Source organism: Oryx dammah, unplaced genomic scaffold, assembly GCF_014754425.2.
Source record: "Oryx dammah isolate SB20612 unplaced genomic scaffold, SCBI_Odam_1.1 HiC_scaffold_27, whole genome shotgun sequence".
Classification (NCBI taxonomy): domain Eukaryota; kingdom Metazoa; phylum Chordata; class Mammalia; order Artiodactyla; family Bovidae; genus Oryx; species Oryx dammah.
This window is the reverse complement of record NW_024070211.1, coordinates 39,828,305-39,847,123: the sequence shown is the minus strand read 5'-3', so window position 1 is coordinate 39,847,123 and position 18,819 is coordinate 39,828,305. Positions and strand designations below refer to the sequence as shown.

General features: G+C 40.5%; 1 protein-coding gene across 2 annotated transcripts in view; it reads left to right on the top strand.

Moving 5' to 3' along the window:
* Positions 1-8,589, top strand: part of LOC120854571 (protein bicaudal D homolog 1-like) — a 32,544-nt gene extending 23,955 nt beyond the window's left edge. For both annotated transcript variants that reach the window (XR_005719010.1, XM_040228700.1), the window contains exon 3: positions 8,381-8,589. The gene's annotated coding sequence lies outside the window, so the exon portion shown is untranslated. The remainder of the gene's footprint in view (positions 1-8,380) is intronic.
* The last annotated feature ends 10,230 nt before the right edge of the window (positions 8,590-18,819 follow it).

Below are 18,819 nucleotides of genomic sequence, written 5' to 3'. Positions count from 1 at the left end.
CCAATTCCTCCCACCCCCTTTCTCCCCCTTGCTATCCATACATTTGTTCTTTACATCTGTGTTTCCAGGTCTCCTTTGCAGATAAGATCATCTATACTATTTTCTGCCTTGCAGGCAAATTCTTTACCTCTGAGCTACTAGGGAAGTCCCTAAATTCCGCACATAGGCATAAAAATACAATATTGTTTTTCTTTCTGACTTCACTCTGCTTGACATAGATGGACCTAGAAAATATTATTAAAATGACGGTAGTCCTCAAACTGATCTACAGATTCAATGCAATACACATCAAAAATCCCAGCTGGGCTTTTTGGAGAAATTGGCAACTTGATTCTAAACTTCAAACAGAAATGGAAGATACCCGTAACAGATGAAACAACCTTGAAAAAGAACAGTTTTGGAGCACTCACAGTCCTCAATATCAAAACTTACAGCAAAGCTAAAGTAATCAAGACTTTGTCACACTGACAAGAAGAGAGACATATAGACCAATGGAATAGAACTGAAATTCCAGAGATGAACACTTGTAATTACGGTAAGCAGACTATTGGCAAGGGTGCCAACATAATTCGATGGCCAAATCAATGGTTCTGGCATCTTTCAACAAAGGGTACCAGAACCATTGGATATTCACATGCAAAAGAATGAAGTTGTATCTTTATCTTACAGCATATACAAAAATTAGCTCAAAATAGATCCTAGACCAAAATTTAGGAGCTAAAACTATAAAAATTTTAGAAGAAAACATAGGGATACATCTTTTATAACTTGGGCTAGGCAGTGGCTTTTTAGATACAGCATCAAAAGCACAAGTAATAAAAGAAAAAAATAGAAAATTGGACTTTATCAAAATTAAAAATGTTTGTACTAATGACACCATCAAGAAGTTAAAAGACAATCATAGGAGAAAATATTTGCAAATCATTTGTGATAAGAAAATTGTATTCAAAGTATATCAAGAGCACTTAAACTTTAGCAATGAAAAAGATACCTCAGTTTAAAATATGCAGTCTTTAAATAAAGGTTTATTCAAAGAATTACAAATGGCCAATAAGTAGAAGAAACTGTGCTCAATATAACTGGTCATTAGAGAATTGCAAATCAAAACCATAATACAATGCCACTTCATACCCACTAGGATGGCTATAATAAAAGTACACACAATAACAAGTGTTGGAGAAACTGGAATCCTCATAAGTTACTGTAGGAATGTAAAATGGTGCAGAACTTTGGAAAACAGTTTGACAGTTTCTAAAATATAAAGTATAGAGTTCCTATATGACTTATCATTCCACTCCTAGGTATATGTGCAAGAGAAATGAAAATATATAATATCTACACAAAAATTTGTACAAAAATATTTGTAGTAGCATTATCAATAATGGCCAAAAGGTAGAAACGATTCAAATGTCCATCAGCTGATAAATAAAGAATATGTGTATATCCTACACTGGAATATTATTCACCCATTGAAAGGAATGCAATATTTATACATGTTACAACATGGATGAAAACATGCTTGGTGAAAGAAGCCAAACACGAAAGACAGTAAGAATTTGTGTATATGTGACTACATGTATTATATGATACTATTTACAGTTGACCTTTGAACAAGAGGGAATTAAACTGTGTGGGTCCACTTATACATGAATTTTTTTGATAAATCCATACTACAGTAATACCTAATTAGCAGTTGATTGAATTCAAGATTGAAGAAACTTGGATATAGGGAGGGCTGACTGCAAAGTTATATAGATTTTCTACTGCAAGGAACATAGGTGCCTGCAACCCCCACATTGTTCAAGAGTCAATTGTATATGAAATGACCAGAATGGGCAAATCTCTAGAGACAGAAAATAGAATAGTGCCTTATTAGAGCTGGGGAAGGTGGGGAAATGGGAGTCATTGCTATGAGTGTAAGCCTTCTTTGGGTGAAAATGAAAATATTCTAAAATTAGTTTGTAGTAATAAGAGGAGCGGAGAGGGCAATGGCACCCAACTCCGGTACTCTTGCCTGGAGAATCCCATGGATGGAGGAGCCTGGTAGGCTGCAGTCCATGGGGTCGCTAAGTCGGGCATGACTGAGCAACTTCACTTTCACTTTTCACTTTCATGCATTGGAGAAGGAAGTGACAACCAACTCCAGTGTTCTTGCCTGGAGAATCCCAGGGACGGTGGAGCCTGGTGAGCTGCTGTCTGTGGGGTTGCAGAGAGTTGGACACGACTGAAGTGACTTAGCAGCAGCAGCAGCAATAAGAGGAGAGTGAAAAAGTTGGCTTAAAGCTCAACATTCAGAAAATGAAGATCATGGCATCTGGTCCCATCACTTCATGGCAAATAGATGGGGAAACAGTGGAAACAGTGTCAGCCTTTATTTTTTGGGGCTCCAAAATCACTGCAGATGGTGACTGCAGCCATGAGATTAAAAGACGCTTACTCCTTGGAAGAAAAGTTATGACCAACCTAGATAGCATATTGAAAAGCAGAGACATTACTTTGCCGACTAAAGTCCGTCTAGTCAAGGCTATGGTTTTTCCAGTGGTCGTGTATGGATGTGAGAGTTGGACTGTGAAGAAGGCTGAGTGCTGAAGAATTGATGGTTTTGAACTGTGGTGTTGGAGAAAACCCTTGAGAGTCCCTTGAACTGCAAGGAGATCCAACCAGTCCATTCTGAAGGAAATCAGCCCTGGGATTTCTTTGGAAGGAATGATGCTAAAGCTGAAACTCCAGTACTTTGGCCACCTCATGTGAAGAGTTGACTCATTGGAAAAGACTCTGATGCTGGGAGGGATTGGAGGCAGGAGGAGAAGGGGATGACAGAGGATGAGATGGCTGGATGGACATGAGTCTGAGTGAACTCCGGGAGCTGATGATGGACAGGGAGGCCTGGCATGCCGCGATTCATAGGATCACAAAGAGTCAGACACGACTGAGCAACTGAACTGAACTGAACTGAATGATTGCACAATTCTTTGAATGTATTGAAATCTACTGGGTTATACACTTTAACTGAATAAATTTTATAGTATGTGAATTATATCTCAATGAAACTGTTTTTAAAAAGTGAGTTAGCCTTTAAAGCTAATAATTAAGCAAATTAATGTTTTACTATAATTTTAGGACAAGGTGATAATTTTCTTATGAATTTTAGGGATGTTTTAGGGAATAAGCCTCAAGTTCTTCATTGTAAAAAGACTTGCTGAAGTTTGTATTCTGTTTCTTCACTGAGGAATTTTCTCTCTCTCATTGTTACCTTAAGGAACAATGCTAATTATTAAAATCTTGATCTTTCCCCTATTCCCTCCACCCTAAGAAGCCCCAATAATAGGTAGCTAAATTATTAAAGCAACAATAACCAGAAACATATCTGCTAGATCAGTGGGTTTCAGACTTTTTTACTTCAGCTCACACTGAGAAATATTTTCTTTTGCTTACTAGAACATGCCAACATATGCATGCTTGCTAAACTCACTTCAGTCATGTCCAATTCTTTGTTACCCCGTGGACTAGCCTGCCAGGCAACTCTGTCCATGGGATTCTCCAAGCAAGAATACTAGAGTGGGTTGTCAAGCCCTCCTCTAAGAGGTCTTCCTGCCCTAGGTATCGAATCCGAATTTCTTACATCTCCTGCATTGGCAGGCTGGTTCTTTACCACTAGTGCCCCCTGGGAAGCCCATACTAATATATAAGGAAATTAAATAGAATTTTTGTGAATCAATATTCCCCAAAGAATAGTAAGGAGAGATAAGAAAGCCTTCCTCAGTGATCACTGCAAAGAAATAAAGGAAAACAATAGAATAGGAAAGACTAGAGATCTCTTCAAGAAAATTAGAGATACTAAGGGAACATTTCATGCAAAGATGGGCTCAATAAAGGACAGATATGTATGGATCTAACAGAAGCAGAAGATATTAAGAAGAGGTGGCAAGAATACACAGAAGAACTGTACAAAAAAGATCTTTACGACCCAGATAATCACAATGGTGTGATCACTCACCTAGAGCCAGACATCCTGGAATGTGAAGTCAAGTGGGCCTTAGAAAGCATCACTACGAACAAAGCTAGTGGAGGTGATGGAATTCCAGTTGAGCTATTTCAAATCCTAAAAGATCATGCTGTGAAAGTGCTCCACTCAGTATGCCAGCAAATGTGGAAAACTCAGCAGTGGCCACAGGACTGGAAAAGTTGGTTTTCATTTCAAACCCAAAGAAAGGCAATGCAAAGGAATGCTCAAACTACCACACAATTGCCCTCATCTCACATGCTAGTAAAGTAATGCTCAAAATTCTCCAAGCCAGGCTTCAACAATACATGAACCATGAACTTCCAGATGTTCAAGCTGGTTTTAGAAAAGGCAGAGGAATCAGAGATCAAATTGCCAACATCCGCTGGCTCATGGAAAAAGTAAGAGAGTTCCAGAAAAACATCTATTTCTGCTTTATTGACTATGCCAAAGCCTTTGACTGTGTGGATCACAATAAACTGTGGAAAATTCTGAAAGAGATGGGAATACCAGACCACCTGACCTGCCTCTTGAGAAATCTGTATGCAGGTCAGGAAGCAACAGTTAGAACTGGACATGGAACAACAAACTGGTTCCAAATAGGAGAAGGATTATGTCAAGGCTGTATATTGTCACCCTGCTTATTTAACTTCTATGCAGAGCACATCATGCAAAACGCTGAGCAGGATGAAGCACAAGCTGGAATCAAGATTGCTGGAAGAAATGTCAGTAATCTCAGATATACAGATGACACCACCTTTATGGCAGAAAGTGAAGAAGAACTAAAGAGCCTCTTGATGACAGTAAAAGAGAGTGAAAAAGTTGGCTGAAAGCTCAACATTTACAAAACTAAGATCATGGCATCTGGTCTCATCACTTCATGGCAAATAGATGGAGAAACAGTGGAAACTGTGGCAGACTTTATTTTTGGGGCTCCAAAATCACTGCAGGTGGTGATTGCAGCCATGAAATTAAAAGACGCTTACTCCTTGGAAGGAACGTTATGACCAACCTAGACAGCATATTAAAAAGTAGAGAAATTACTTTGCCAACAAAGATCTATCTAGTCAAGGCTATGGCTTTTCCAGTGGTCATGTATGGATGTGAGAGTTAGACTATAATGAAAGCTGAGTGCCAAAGAATTGATGCTTTTGAACTGTGGTGTTGAAGAAGACTCTTGAGAGTCCCCTGGACTGCAAGGAGATCCACCCAGTCCATTCTAAAGGAAATGAGTCCTGACTATTCATTGGACGGACTGATGCTGAAGCTGAAACTCCAATACTTTGGCCACCTGATGCGAAGAGTTGATTCATTTGAAAAGACCCTGATGCTGGGAAAGACTGAAGGCAAGAGGAGAAGGGGACGACAGAGGATGAGATGGTTGGATGGCATCACCGACTTGATGGACATGAGTTTGAGGAAACTCCGGGAGTTGGTGATGGACAGGATGGCCTGTCATGCTGCAGTCCATGGGGTCGCAAAGAGTGGGACATGACTGAGCGACTGAACTGAACTGAATTGAACGGATGTGTGGTTTGGTGGTTTAGTCACTAAGTCGTGTTCGACTGTTGCGGCCCCATGGATTGTAGTCCACTAGGCTCCTCTGTCCATGGGATTTTCCAGGCAAGAATACTGGAGTGGATTGCCATTTCCTTCTCCAGAGGATCTTCCCGACCCAGGGATCAAACCCAGATCTCCTGCATTGCAGGTAGATTCTTTACCGACTGAGCTATGAGGGAAGCCCTGATATGTGACACCCTCTAATATTTTTTCCTGTTCTATTTGATTTCATTTTTAGAAATGCCAGTCGTGACTCAGTAAATTTATTTTTATGAACCACAAATGGGTTCCCTGGAGTAGGAAATGGCAACCCACTCCAGTATTTTTGCCTGTAGAATCTTGTGGACAGAGGAACCTGGCAGGCTACAGACCAGGGGGTCACAAAGAGTCAAACACAACTGAGCACAATGGATCCCCAGATGTGGGTCTGAGTCAGTTAGTCCCCTTGCCTTCAGAAAGTATGGGTTCAGCTTTTTGTTTTAGGAAAAAGCAAAAAATATTTGGAAAAAAATTATCAAAAACATATGTAGACATGTTCATGAATGTTTTCATGGAAAATAATCTGATGATACAACAGGCCAGCCAGGCAAATTAAATGATCTAGAAATATAGATGCATGCGAAGTCACTTCAGTCATGTCTGACTCTTTGCAACCCTATGGGGTTCTCCAGGCAAGAATACTAGAGTGGGTTGCCATGCCCTCCTCCAGGGGATCTTTCTGACCCAGGGATCAAACCTATATCCCCTGCCTCTCCTGCATTGCAGGAGACTTCCCTGGTGGCTTAGACGGTAAAGCGTCTGCCTACAATGCAGGAGACCCGGGTTCGATGCCTGGGTCGGGAAGATCTCCTGGAGAAGGAAATGGCAACCCACTTCAGTACTCTTGCCTGGAAAATTCCATGGACGGAGTAGCCTGGAGGGCTACAGTCTATGGTGTCGCAAAGAGTCGGACACAACTGAGCGACTTCAGTGTCAATGTCTCCTGCATTGCTGGTGGATTCTTTACTGCTGACCCACCAGGGAAGCCCAGGAATACAAATGGGCCTTAAAAAAATGTATCTGAACACAGAGGCAGGATTAGGGCTCCATGTGGATGCTTGCTTATTGAGACAGATGAGAAATAAAATGGGTGGAAAATGTGAAAGTGAAAGTGTTAAGTCACTCAAACCCCATGGACTGTAGCCTGCCAGGCTCCTTTGTCCGTGGGATTCTCCAGGCAAGAATACTGGAGTGGGTTGCCATTTACTTCTCCAGGGGATCTTCCCAACCCAGGGATCAAATCCGCATTGCAGGCAGATTCTTTACTATCTGAGCCACCAAGAAAGCCCAAAATGGTTAAGGAGGTTTAAAAAGGAAGAAGCACACTGAGGGGTATTCCCTGGTGGCCCAGTGGTTAAGACTCCCAGCTTTCACTGCAGGGTGTATAAGTTTGGTTCCTGGATCCCTGGTCTGGGAAATCACATCCCACAAGCCACACAGCCAGGTGCAGGGCAGGGGTATGGGGAGGTTCGGGGGAAGCACTCTGAGAAGAGGTTAAAAAGTAATTCCAGGAAGAGCTGTAAGCCAGTTTCTGATCCTCTATGCCAAGTTTCTGATTACCTTATTACCTTCCTCTTCCTCTTCAAACTTTATATGCTGATGTTCTAATGCAATAATTCAATCATACTGCATTAGCCTGAAGCTTGATTTGGAGGACTGATAACTCAATCTTGTTTTGATGACATTTTGAACTTGGAGCTAATAGAGATCTTTTTTTTGTCTAACTTAGCTCAGCCTAAAAAATTATACCAGCAATAATAACAGTATCATTTTACAATGAAAGTTGAATTGGAATGTGAATGAAAATGCTACTGGCCAAGGGCCCTTTTCCACTAATTATGTCTTATTTGAAAATCTGACCCAAGTATCTGACAAAGAGATGACAATCAAATGACATCTTGCCATTATTGTTCACAGTTATTCCATCTGGTTCTAATAACCAGAAGAAAACTTGGCACTTTCATCCAATGATAGTGACTGTCAATTCTCAAAACATCTTATTTTCTCTTTGCTGAGAATAAGTGACAACTGATCTCAAAGTATGAGTACTTATCATGTAAAACAAGAGACTTGGGGTGAGGGATTTTTGTTTTGTTTTTTCTTTTTTTTCAGAAAATACAGCTGGAAGAACATTTTTGTGTCAATGGATATCTCATACTATCTCTAACAGTACAATCTAATTTGTATCTCTTTGTGTTTGTGTCTGAATTTTCTGTTCAACTTAACAAATACTTTTTGAGCACCTGCTATATAAAATGAAATGAGCCAAGCACAAAAGAATATACCAAGTTGTATTAGACAGGGAAATGGCTATAGCTCTGTAAGAAAGAAGACATTGGGTTTCAGTGGCTTAGCCCCCTGAAAGTTAATGTTACCCTCACTTAATAACTCAGTGATGGTATTCCAAGCAGCTTTCTTTCAGCTGATGATCCAGGGGCTTGGGCTGTACCTCATGAGTCCCTGCCATGCTCTAGGGTTCCAGAATTTTGGGCTTCAAACTGCCTAAGAGGAGGAAGAATGAAGAAGGCAGGTACATTTCTTTCTTTTTTTTTTTTCTGTAATTCTTAAAAAAATAAAAAATTATTTTCCACTGGGACTTCTCTTGTGGTCCAGTGGTTAAGAATCCGCCTGCCAGTGGATTCTTAGGGGTGCGGGGAGGTTCTGGGGGAAGCACTCTGAGAAGAGGTTAAAGAGTAATTCCAGGAAGAGCCATAAGCCAGTTTCTGATCCTCTGTGCCAAGCTTCTGATTACCTTATCACCTTCCTCTTACTCTCCAGTCTGGGTTCCATCCCCGGTCTGGGAAGATCCCATATGCCTCAGTGCAACCAAGCCCAGTGAACTACTCAGCTACTGAAGCCTGCGTGCTCTGCTACAAGAGAAGCTATCACAGTGAGAGGCCCGTGCACTGCAACTAGAGAGCAGCCCCAGCGCCACGCAGTTAGAGAAAGTCTGCCCACGTACAGCAACAAAGACCCAGCACAGCTGTAAATAAATAAATAATTCTTTCTCATTATGGCTTATGATAGGATATTGAATACAGTTCTCTGTGCTATACAGCTGGACTTTGTTGTTTATCCATTACAAATATATATATATATATAAAAGCTTACATCCGCTAACCCCAACCTCTCGGCAACTACCAATCTGTTCTCTGTCCCGTGATTCTGTTTCTGTTTTTTAGATAGGTTCATTTATCCGGTATTTTAGATTCCGCATGTAAGTGGTATCAGACAGTATTTGTCTTTCTCTTTCTGACTTACTTCTATCATACTTGCTAGTATGATCATCTCTAGTTGCATCCATGTTGCTGTAAATGGCATTATTTTGTACTTTTAATGGCTGAGTAGTATTTCATTGTATGTACATACCACATTTTCTTTACCTATTCATCTGTGAGAAGAACACTTTCATTTCATGGGTGTTTAGGTTGTTTCCTTGTCTTGACCATTGTGAATAGTGCCGCTATGAACACAGGGGTGTATGTATCATTTTGAATTATAGTTTTGTCCAGACATATCCCCAGGAGTGGGATTGCTAAATCACCCGGTGGCACCATTTTTAATTTTCCTAGGCCCCTCCCACTATGTCATTTTCCATAGTGACTGCACCAGCTTACATTCCACCAATAGTGTAGGGAGGTTCCCTTTCCTCCACACTCTCTCTAGCATTTGTCATTTGTAGATTTTTAAACGATGGCCATTCTGACTAGTGTGAGATGGTAGCTTTGATTTGCATTTCTCTAATAATTAGCGATGTTGAACATCTTTTCATGCAGACGTATTTCTTAAAACACCCAGCCCAGAAGTGACACCTGTCCCTTCCACTTATATTCAACTAGCAAGAACAAATCATTCAGGCACACCTGGCTGTACAATACTGACCAATGTAGTCATTGGCTGAGTAGCCACTTCCTGCAACAAGTTCATACTCAGAAAGGAAGAGAACGAACTAAAGGTCTCTAGAACCTTCCTCAGAGTAGAGAGAAAGGTCAACAAGGGAGCTGTTGTGGAGGTGACTTTGAGAAGATGATTCCTGATTAACAGACAGAACTGCCAGACCGTGTTGGTAACAGGGGCCTTCCAGATGGAGTGACTGGCACTAACACAGCGTGGAGATGGGGAGGGAATGTTGAGAAACTAGTTTTCCTGGAACAAGGCTTTGCATAGGAGAGCGATCAAGATTGAAAGGTTGTTTAGGTCAACATTAAGGCCTTGAATGTTGGGAGTTTGAATCCTGTGCTTCCATTATCACGATTAGCATGCATTTTTAACACAAGGGCCCCAGAACAATGAGAGCATTAATCCCTGATGAATAACAGTCACAGACTAGACAATACATTCTGTATGAAGGGATTTCATCTCTCTAGATAGTAACACTAAGGACAGCATCGTATTGCATTCACAGGCTGTAACAGAGTCCAACATTTTGCCTTTGTTCCTATGTGTCTTGGTGTTTACGAAGTACAACCCAAACATTTACACCTCACTCTTGCTCCTTCTCCCAGGATTATCTCACATAGTTACCTAGAGATGCAGGGAGTAGCCTTACGCACAGACAGCACATGGCAGGCGTGCCTTCTCTCAGGTACCACAGAGGACCTTCCTGGGGCTGTGAACTCTGAATGCCAACACCAAACACCGCACATTCCGAAAATGTGATTTCCCTTCCCCTTTGACCGATGACACAGTCACAATATTAATGTCAGCGATGGTGTTTCATTTATCATTGTTGCTGTGGAAGTCACTAAGTCATATCTGACTCTGCAACTCTGTGGACGGTAGCTTGCCAGGCTCTTCTGTCCATGGGATTTCTCAGGCAAGAATACTGGAGTGGGTTGCCATTTCCTTCTCCAGGGGATCCTCCTGACCCAGGGATCTGTTGAACATTTAATGGGCATAAATATTTGTTTTTAAAAATTCAGGGGCAAAGAAACAAGAGGGGCACATACAACAGCATTGGGGAACCTTAGGAAGTGGACTAAAAATTAAACTTCTTCTGAAAGTACTTAGGTTTCTGACTCTAGTGTTCTGTGAATTGTGGCTTTGATGTACCGCCCTTCAAATACAACAGTGACTTTAAAATATACCCAAGTAGAACATTTTAAAAATTCTGATTGCAGGTAGGATCTGACTGTTTGAATTGTGCTGTGTATATCAATGTATTAGTTGTCTACCCTTTTGGGAATAGGGTAGGAAAGAAAGAGACAAACAGATTACAGAAAGATGCTGCCTTTGTCTCTTCCACAGAAGTCTTATTTGAGGCTGTTTTACCTGCCTTGCCAGGTACTTTCTTATTCTTTCATTCTCATTTAATATAATGCAGTTTTCAAAACAGTTTTAAAGCCAATGTTATCTTGGTTTAAAACGGTCTAAACAGATATGATATAAACTAGAGTTTAGGTGTACAGAGCTCTCAAGTATGTTTAGTTGTACATACTTAATCTGTTTTGTGTCATAAAATGAGACAATTATGAGCAATTATTTTCATAACCATCAGTGTTTTTAAAGTTCACATTCATAACCATTTTTCCCCACTATAAAATTAACCCCCAAATTTAAAAGATAATATTTGATGTTGGAAAAGATATTGTGAGATGAACAGTTTCATTCACCAATGCTGTTCATTTTAATAAAAACAAATTTCCTGGAAAGTAATTTGGCAAAAATATATCAAGGGTTGAAAATATCTATTCCATTTGTTTCTGTTAAAATACACATTCATAAACAGCAAAAAGATATTCTCCTCTCAAAAAAAAAAAAACACAACCCGAAGTCTTAATGGAGGTTTTCTCTTGGTGATAATAGGTAGTTTTACTTTGGAGTTACATATTTTTAAAAAATGTTTCCCCAGTGAAAAAGTATTATTTTTATGATTATGGTGAAAATCCTTTCCATATTAAAGAATATTTATAAAGATTTTTAATGAAATAAGTTATTCATAGTATGCAGTAAGAATACCGTATTTTATAAAGAATATAATATAAACTAATTCTATACGTACTTGTGTGCTTATGTACGAATATACAACCATTCACTGAATAAATTCATCTGTTTTCTAAGGCCTAAAATGAGATACAAATGAACTAAGTCTAAAACCATGTTTATCAATATGTTAGGATTACTGGAATATGAATTATGGATTATTTTTAATTTTATTTAATTTTTAATTTTCCTGAGCTTGTATTGATTTCATATTTTTAAAAAAATCAAATGGGAAAAAAAAATTTACAGAGCATGATTATATCATCCCAGGTGGCTCAGTAGTAAAGAATCCACCTGCCAACGCAGGAGATTCAGGAGACAGCTGCGGCTGCGGCTGAGTCGCTTCAGGCGTGTCCGACTCTGCGCGACCCCAGAGACGGCAGCCCACCGGGCTCCCCCGTCCCTGGGGTTCTCCAGGCAAGAACACTGGAGTGGGTTGCCATTGCCTTCTCCAATGCGTGAAAGTGGAAAGTGAAAATTGAAAGTGAAGTTGCTCAATCGTGTCCGACTCTTCGCGACCCCATGGACTGCAGCCTACCAGGCTCCTCCGTCCGTGGGATTTTCCAGGCAAGAGTACTGGAGTGGGGTGCCATTGCCTTCTCCCATAGGGGAGTCAGATACTCATAAAAATCACAGCCCCACGTGATCAGCCCTGAACATAGGGTCGATCGATGGTCCAGAAGAGGGTGAACTTGATTATCTTTGCAACAGATAGTGGATAGGCTACAGGACATGGTGGAAGAAGGCCTCTCAGAGGTAATCCCCCCGAGGTAATTGTTCTTTATAACAGAAGTAGAATTTTTCTCCAGCGGTCAAGATTTTTTTTTTTTGGTCAAGATGTTTTTGGAGTAGGGAGGGGAGCACCCTGGCAGGAGCTACACTTGGAGACATCAACAGCCCAGCTCCTCTAGTAGAGAACTTCTAACAACTGAGCCTGTCAAAGAGAAGTGTAGGAGGTAAGGAGAGGACGGAAACGGGGCTGATGTCCAAATCAGATCAGGAAGGGTGTAGACCATGCTTAAGAATTAAGGACAGCAACTCCACAATAGAAAAACAAAACAAAACAACAACAGCAAAAAGACCCCAGATTTAAAAAAAAAAAAGACTTCACTAAACATGTCTCCAAAAAAGAAAAAAGATGTGCAAATGGCCCACAAACATGAAAAGATGTTCCATTTCACTAATCACAAGCGGTTGACCACTGTAAAATAATAACAATATAGTGGTCTCTTCCAGCATCACTACCTTTACACTTTGGGACCATTATTAAGTAAAATAAGGGTTACTTGAACACAAGCACTGAGATTTCATGACAGCTGAGCTGATAATCAAGACGGCTGCTAAGTGACTGACTACAGGGCGGATTCGCTAGGCAAAGGGATGAGTCATGTCCTGTGTGGGTTGGAGTAGGGTGGCTCACGATTTCATCATGCTACTCAGAATGGCCTACAGTTTAAAACTTATGAATTGTTTCTTTCTGGAATTTTTCCACATAATATTTTTGAACCATGGCTAACTGAAACCATGGAAAGTGAAACCACGGATAAGAGGGGACTAATGTAATAAGTACTGGTGAAGATATGGAAAAATTAGAACAATTGTGCACTGTTGGTGGGAATGTAAAATAGTGTAGCCACTATAGAAAATGGCATGAAAGTTCCTCAAAAAGTAGAATTATCATGTGATCCAATAATCCCATTTCTTGGTATGTATCCTAAAGGATTGAAAGCAAGATCTTGAAGAGAGAGGTGTTTGTCCACTTTTGCTCAAAGTAGCATTATTCACAATAGCCAAGACATGGCAACAACCCAAATGTTCATCAATAGATGAATGGCTGAATAAAATGTGGTGATCTTCATGTAGAGTGGAATATTAATACTATTCAGTCTTAAAAAGGAAATCTGTTGCCTGCCACAGTGTGGATGAACCTTGAGGATACTGTGCTAAGTGAAATAAGCCAGTCACAAGAGGACAGATGCTCTATGAGTCCACTTACATGAAGTCTCTAAAGTTCTTAAACTCAGAGAGACAGAAAGCAGAAGAGTGATTATCAAGAACTAGGAGAGGGGAAATGGGGAATTGTTCAGTGGGTATAGAATTTCAGTTCTGCAAGATGAAGAAGTTCAAGAGATCTGTTCAGCACAACAGTATGCTTATAGTTAATTAACACGAATGTATGGTATACTTAAAAATGGTTACAGTAGTAAACTTCATGTTGCTTTTTTTAAAACCAGAATAAGAAAGAAAGAATTGGGAAGTCTCTTGAAGGCGGTGGGCCATTCCCTGAAGTATATTAAAGCTGGGAGGGACAAAGCTACACTTGCATTTTAGACAGCAACCTCTTGGTGTCTGATGAATTGACCATGAAATGGGCTGGACCCGGAGGGACTAATTAGAGGGCTTGCCATGGTCCAATTATGCTACTGTGCTTTGTGCTCAGTTGTGTCTGACTCTTTTTCGACTCCATGGACTATATAAAGCCCACCAGGCTCCTCTATCCCTGGAATTTCCCAGGTGAGAATGCTGGAGTGGGTTGCCATTTCCTTCTCCAGGGGATCTTCCCGACCCGGGAATGGAACCAAGGTCTTGATTGGCAGGTGGATTCTTTACCCCTAGCACCACCTGGGAAGCCCATGGTCCAGATCTGGGTTAATGATAGTGTGACCAGCTCAGAGAGAAACAGGAAGGAGATATAACAGCACACAGGAATGCAGGTGTGGCTGGGAACCACTGTTGTCGTTCCTAAGGTATATAACCTTGGGACTTGTCCAGCTGGGCGTGCTGTTAATACTGCCAGGAGAGATCATTTAATTCAAGAGGTCTCCTTGTTAGAAATCACATTAACCGCTTGTGATTCTTGTTCTGTATGATGGGGACAAGAATCTTTAGTGTGTGTGCATGGGTATTTTTCTTTTTCCTTTCTTTAATTAGTGATTGTTAAAAATTGATCCCTTGTATTAATTGATTCCCTTGTATACTGTCATTCAAAGTTGCAATTTTTCTAAAGCCAATTTGAGTCCTGATTCAGCTAATACCTCTAGAAATTCAGCAACTTTCCACTGATCTTTCTGTTATCACCATTCTACAGAATTTCCCAGCAGTGATATCATTCTCAAGAATGAAACCTTTCTGAATCCCCACATTTGAGAAAAACTATTGCAGTGAATGTTTTCCTTTGTACAAATATTAATATATTAACATGTGGCTTCTGGAGAGAAGTATGTCACAATAACATGGTAAAAAGAACAAGGCCTCCTTGAAATTCAGGTGCTAGGAGCTCATATAGGATACTTTCACGTGAGGGACTCTGTCAGGCATACCATGGTCTCAACATTATTCAAATTTTGACTCAAAATAACATGGTTCTCTATGTCATTGGCTTTGGGGATTTCTTATGAAATGTGACCATCACTGAATGCCAAAAGCCAAGAATAATTTCTTCTAAATTAATCATGAATGATCTTTGGTAAAATAATGTTGCTTTTTAAAATCATCATTAATGTTACAATTTACAAAACATCAAATCTCTTGTTTTTGTCCTTTGATATTTCACTTACTGTTTCCTAGCTTGGATAAGTTATAATTCTTCTAAAGATGTCATAACTGCTTATTTCTGCTTTCCACTACTTAGCTGTGACTTGATTTATATATTTAATTGTTAAATCTATCTAAGGTTTTTTTTTTATATAATGTGAATTAAATTGTTTTTCAATATTGCTGGCATCAAGAAATAAATCCTGGAGGGGTTTTACTTCTCCATAAGGCAGACAATTTTCATCTTTTGTAAAGTGCTTAGCACAGTACAAAAATGAGGTAATTTAAGCCAGAGGAAACAATTTTTTTTTCACTCCATCTCTCCCTTGGAAAATATCTGAAGTACAGTAGTCACATGTCTAATTTTCCTTCAAGGTATTTTTGGAGAGAATCCAGGAAATCCACCCTTTGTGAAACCGATGAATGTTTTATCTGTAAATTTGGTCCCACTCAAAAAAAAATTAACTACCAAGCATGTTTAAGTGTCTGTGTTAGTTACTGTGGTACAAATTATATTCACTAGAAGTTTCCTGCTGAGAAAAACCATGAAGTATGTAAGATGAATGCCTTGACTGTGATTATTCTCTTTGGGAGCTAGAAAATAACTACTTAGAAAGATTATGCGTGAGGGTAATTGCTGTTTAATGGAGAAAAACTGAGCAAAATAATTATATGAGAGAAGGAGATATTTCCTAACCATCTGTCATTTAAAAATAAGAAACAAAAAGGAAAATATAGTATGTTTTTCAGAAAGACTTGGAAGGGATGCCAAAAGGCGACACTCTAATGGGACACACACAAAAGAACTTTCCATGAAGAAATCTGAGATTGCTATGTGTAAAAGTCCTTGTAGAGCCATCATCAAAGTGTGTTTTACTATGACAGTCAATCACCTTTATTTGACATCTCTCCATAGCTGCAGTGGAGGACACACCCAAGTGAGATGTCAGTCATTGGAAGCAGGAGGCGCCATTAGAAAGATATATCATTCCAGGAGTGTGGGAGGGGGAAGGTAAGGTGTGGGGGTGGGGGGAGTGGAGAGGGCAAGGTAAGGTGGCCTTTAATCTCCTCTTAATCTCCTATTTAATGCCTTGAAGAAATATGAGGAAGCTAATAAAGGCCTATATTTATGAGCATCTATTGCATATTCAGATAGCATCTTATTGATGTTCTCTTCTGTTGGAGCGGCGTTCTTCAGTCTACAGACATGAGCCCCTGCCATACGCCTATCAGAGTTATCCAGCCCTGCCTCGGAGGAGCTGATGGTCCGGAGGCAGAGGAAGGAGCAGCCCTGTGAATTATTCAGTGTGACTGGTTTGCTGTTGTTCAACAACACAGGAATCCGTAACCAGACATGACAACAACAGCAGAGGTGCGAGGCAGTGTGTGATTAGGGTGCAGCTGGGAGAAACCTTTCCTCTAAACTTCCAGAGCACTTTGCCTGTGCTTCTTATGGCACCTCCTTTCTCCTCTCTGATGTTACTGTTGTTCCTGGGTTTTCCCCCTACTCAAGAGTGAGTGACTGGTGGGCAAGCTCCAGTGCCGATTCTTTTTTGCTCTCCCACACCGAGCCTAGCCTAGGCCTGCCTAGCGTTGCCACTGGTGAACATCTGTTATTTGAATAAAATGAGGGACACAGACAGTGTTTGGGTGTGAAAGGCATGGAAGGAAGGGCAAGGGTTTATGTGAAGATTCTCACGTTGATCAAAAATAGATTTAAATCAGATAATAAATGTCTGAAGCAGACCTTGCTTTTTACCTCTATAGCATCCATTCATCGTTTTTTTGTAGTGAGGACTACATGATTTTTCTCTGGGGAACTGTGACTCCCCTGTTGCATGTCCCCTTGGCCTAGACAATCTCGCTGTCATGGAGATGGAACTCAGGCAAAACAAGGACAAAAATTGACAGTGATTCACTCCGGTGATAGCCTGTCAGCTAGGATAATGGAGATTATCCATTTGGTCGGCCATCCTTCAGCAGATTAAAGATGGCTATCCATTCTCGGTCACTTCTCCCACTAAGAGGTGGAGCCTATGACCCGCCCCTTCAGTCTGGGTAGGTTCTGTGACTGCTCTGACCAAGAATAAGTAAAAGTGACTGCCGGTTTCAGTGCCTAGCTCTCATAGACCTCTTCCACTTTTTGTCCCTTAGCAGGTTTGCTCTTGGAGCTCCGAGGCACCCTGAGTCCACCATGCTGTAAGGAAGCCAAAGCTAGCCACATTGAGAGGTCCTGCGAAGAAACCCATGCCCAGCCAGCACCCAGTGGTTCCAGCCATCCTGGCCCAACTGCCTAACGTGTGAATGAAGACCCCTTCACGTGAGCCCAGCCTCAGAAGCCATCTGACTACAGCTGCATGAGTGGCCCTAGTAAGAGCTGCCCAGATGAACCCATCAACCCCCAAGCCATGAGAAATGACAGTAGATTATTGTTTTGATCCGATAAGTTTTGAGGTGATTTGTTACATAGCGAGATAACTAGAACACATCTAGACTCCCAACTCTTCAGAAGACTGTTGTGCAACTTTTCCTTCCAGTTTCAAAAGAGTCCCCTTATTCCACCATTATAATTTTTTTGAAAATTTATTTGGCTGCATTGGGCCTTAGTTGGAACACTCAGAATCTTTGATCCTCACTGTGGCATGCAGGATCTAGTTCCTTGACCAGGGCTAGAATCCACACCACTGCATTGGGAGCATGGAGTCTTAAGATACTGTACAACCAGGAAAGTCCCATCCTTCATTAATAATTATAATACTGCCTTGTGTTCTGGTAGCACATAAAGAGTTACTAGCATGCTAATTGTGAATCATCTCATCTGTTTTTTATGTACCTCTGTTTCTCTTCTACAAAATGAGGTTATAAGTTCCTTTCATCATGGAGTTGATATAAGGTAAAAATGAATTAATACCTGTAAAGCACTTCAAGTATTGACTAGCAAAAAGTAAAGGCTCAATGAGTATAGCTTTTGTTATTAAAAAAAAGAAATCTATCAATAATAGTCCTGTGAGGTAGATGAGACCGTTAGCCTTAAATAGGTTAAATCAGAGACTGCAAAATGGCCAAAAAGGTCACAGTTGGCCTGCCCAATTTAAGCAAATATTTGAATCAACTGTAGCTATTTCAAAACCTGATGGATTTCATATGAATGTCTATAATTCTGGCTTATTGCAAAAATGGGACTGTCTCTTAGCACTGGGCCTGCATTCCTGCAAGGTGCCTGCTAGCTTGCTGGCCAGTAACTGCCCATTCCTGTGGAGCCTGTGTTCTCCAGCCCACCATTGCCCCAGACTTCCCACACTCACATCCACAACTTGAGTTTATTTACACAACTTGCCTAGCCCTTAAGGACATGGGAATCTGTAATTCAAGGAAGACAGGAAAGATGAAGAAAGAGAGAGAAGAAGGATAAATCCAGCAAGTAGACATATTCTTTTCTGACTGTTGCTACATGGGCAAATCCTTTAATAATCAAAAAGTGCTTTATTCTGTAGGAGGACCAAATCCACCTTTGTAGAACTGGAACCTATTTCAACCATTGAGACAAAACAAATGTTCAGTTCATAGATGTGTTTTTTCAAAAGCTTGCAGAATCCTATTTCTTGTCTTGGAGATGCTGTCTCTCTTTAGGGAGAACTTTGGGATGTCTAGGAGAAGGCGATGGCACCCCACTCCAGTACTCTTGCCTGGAAAATCCCATG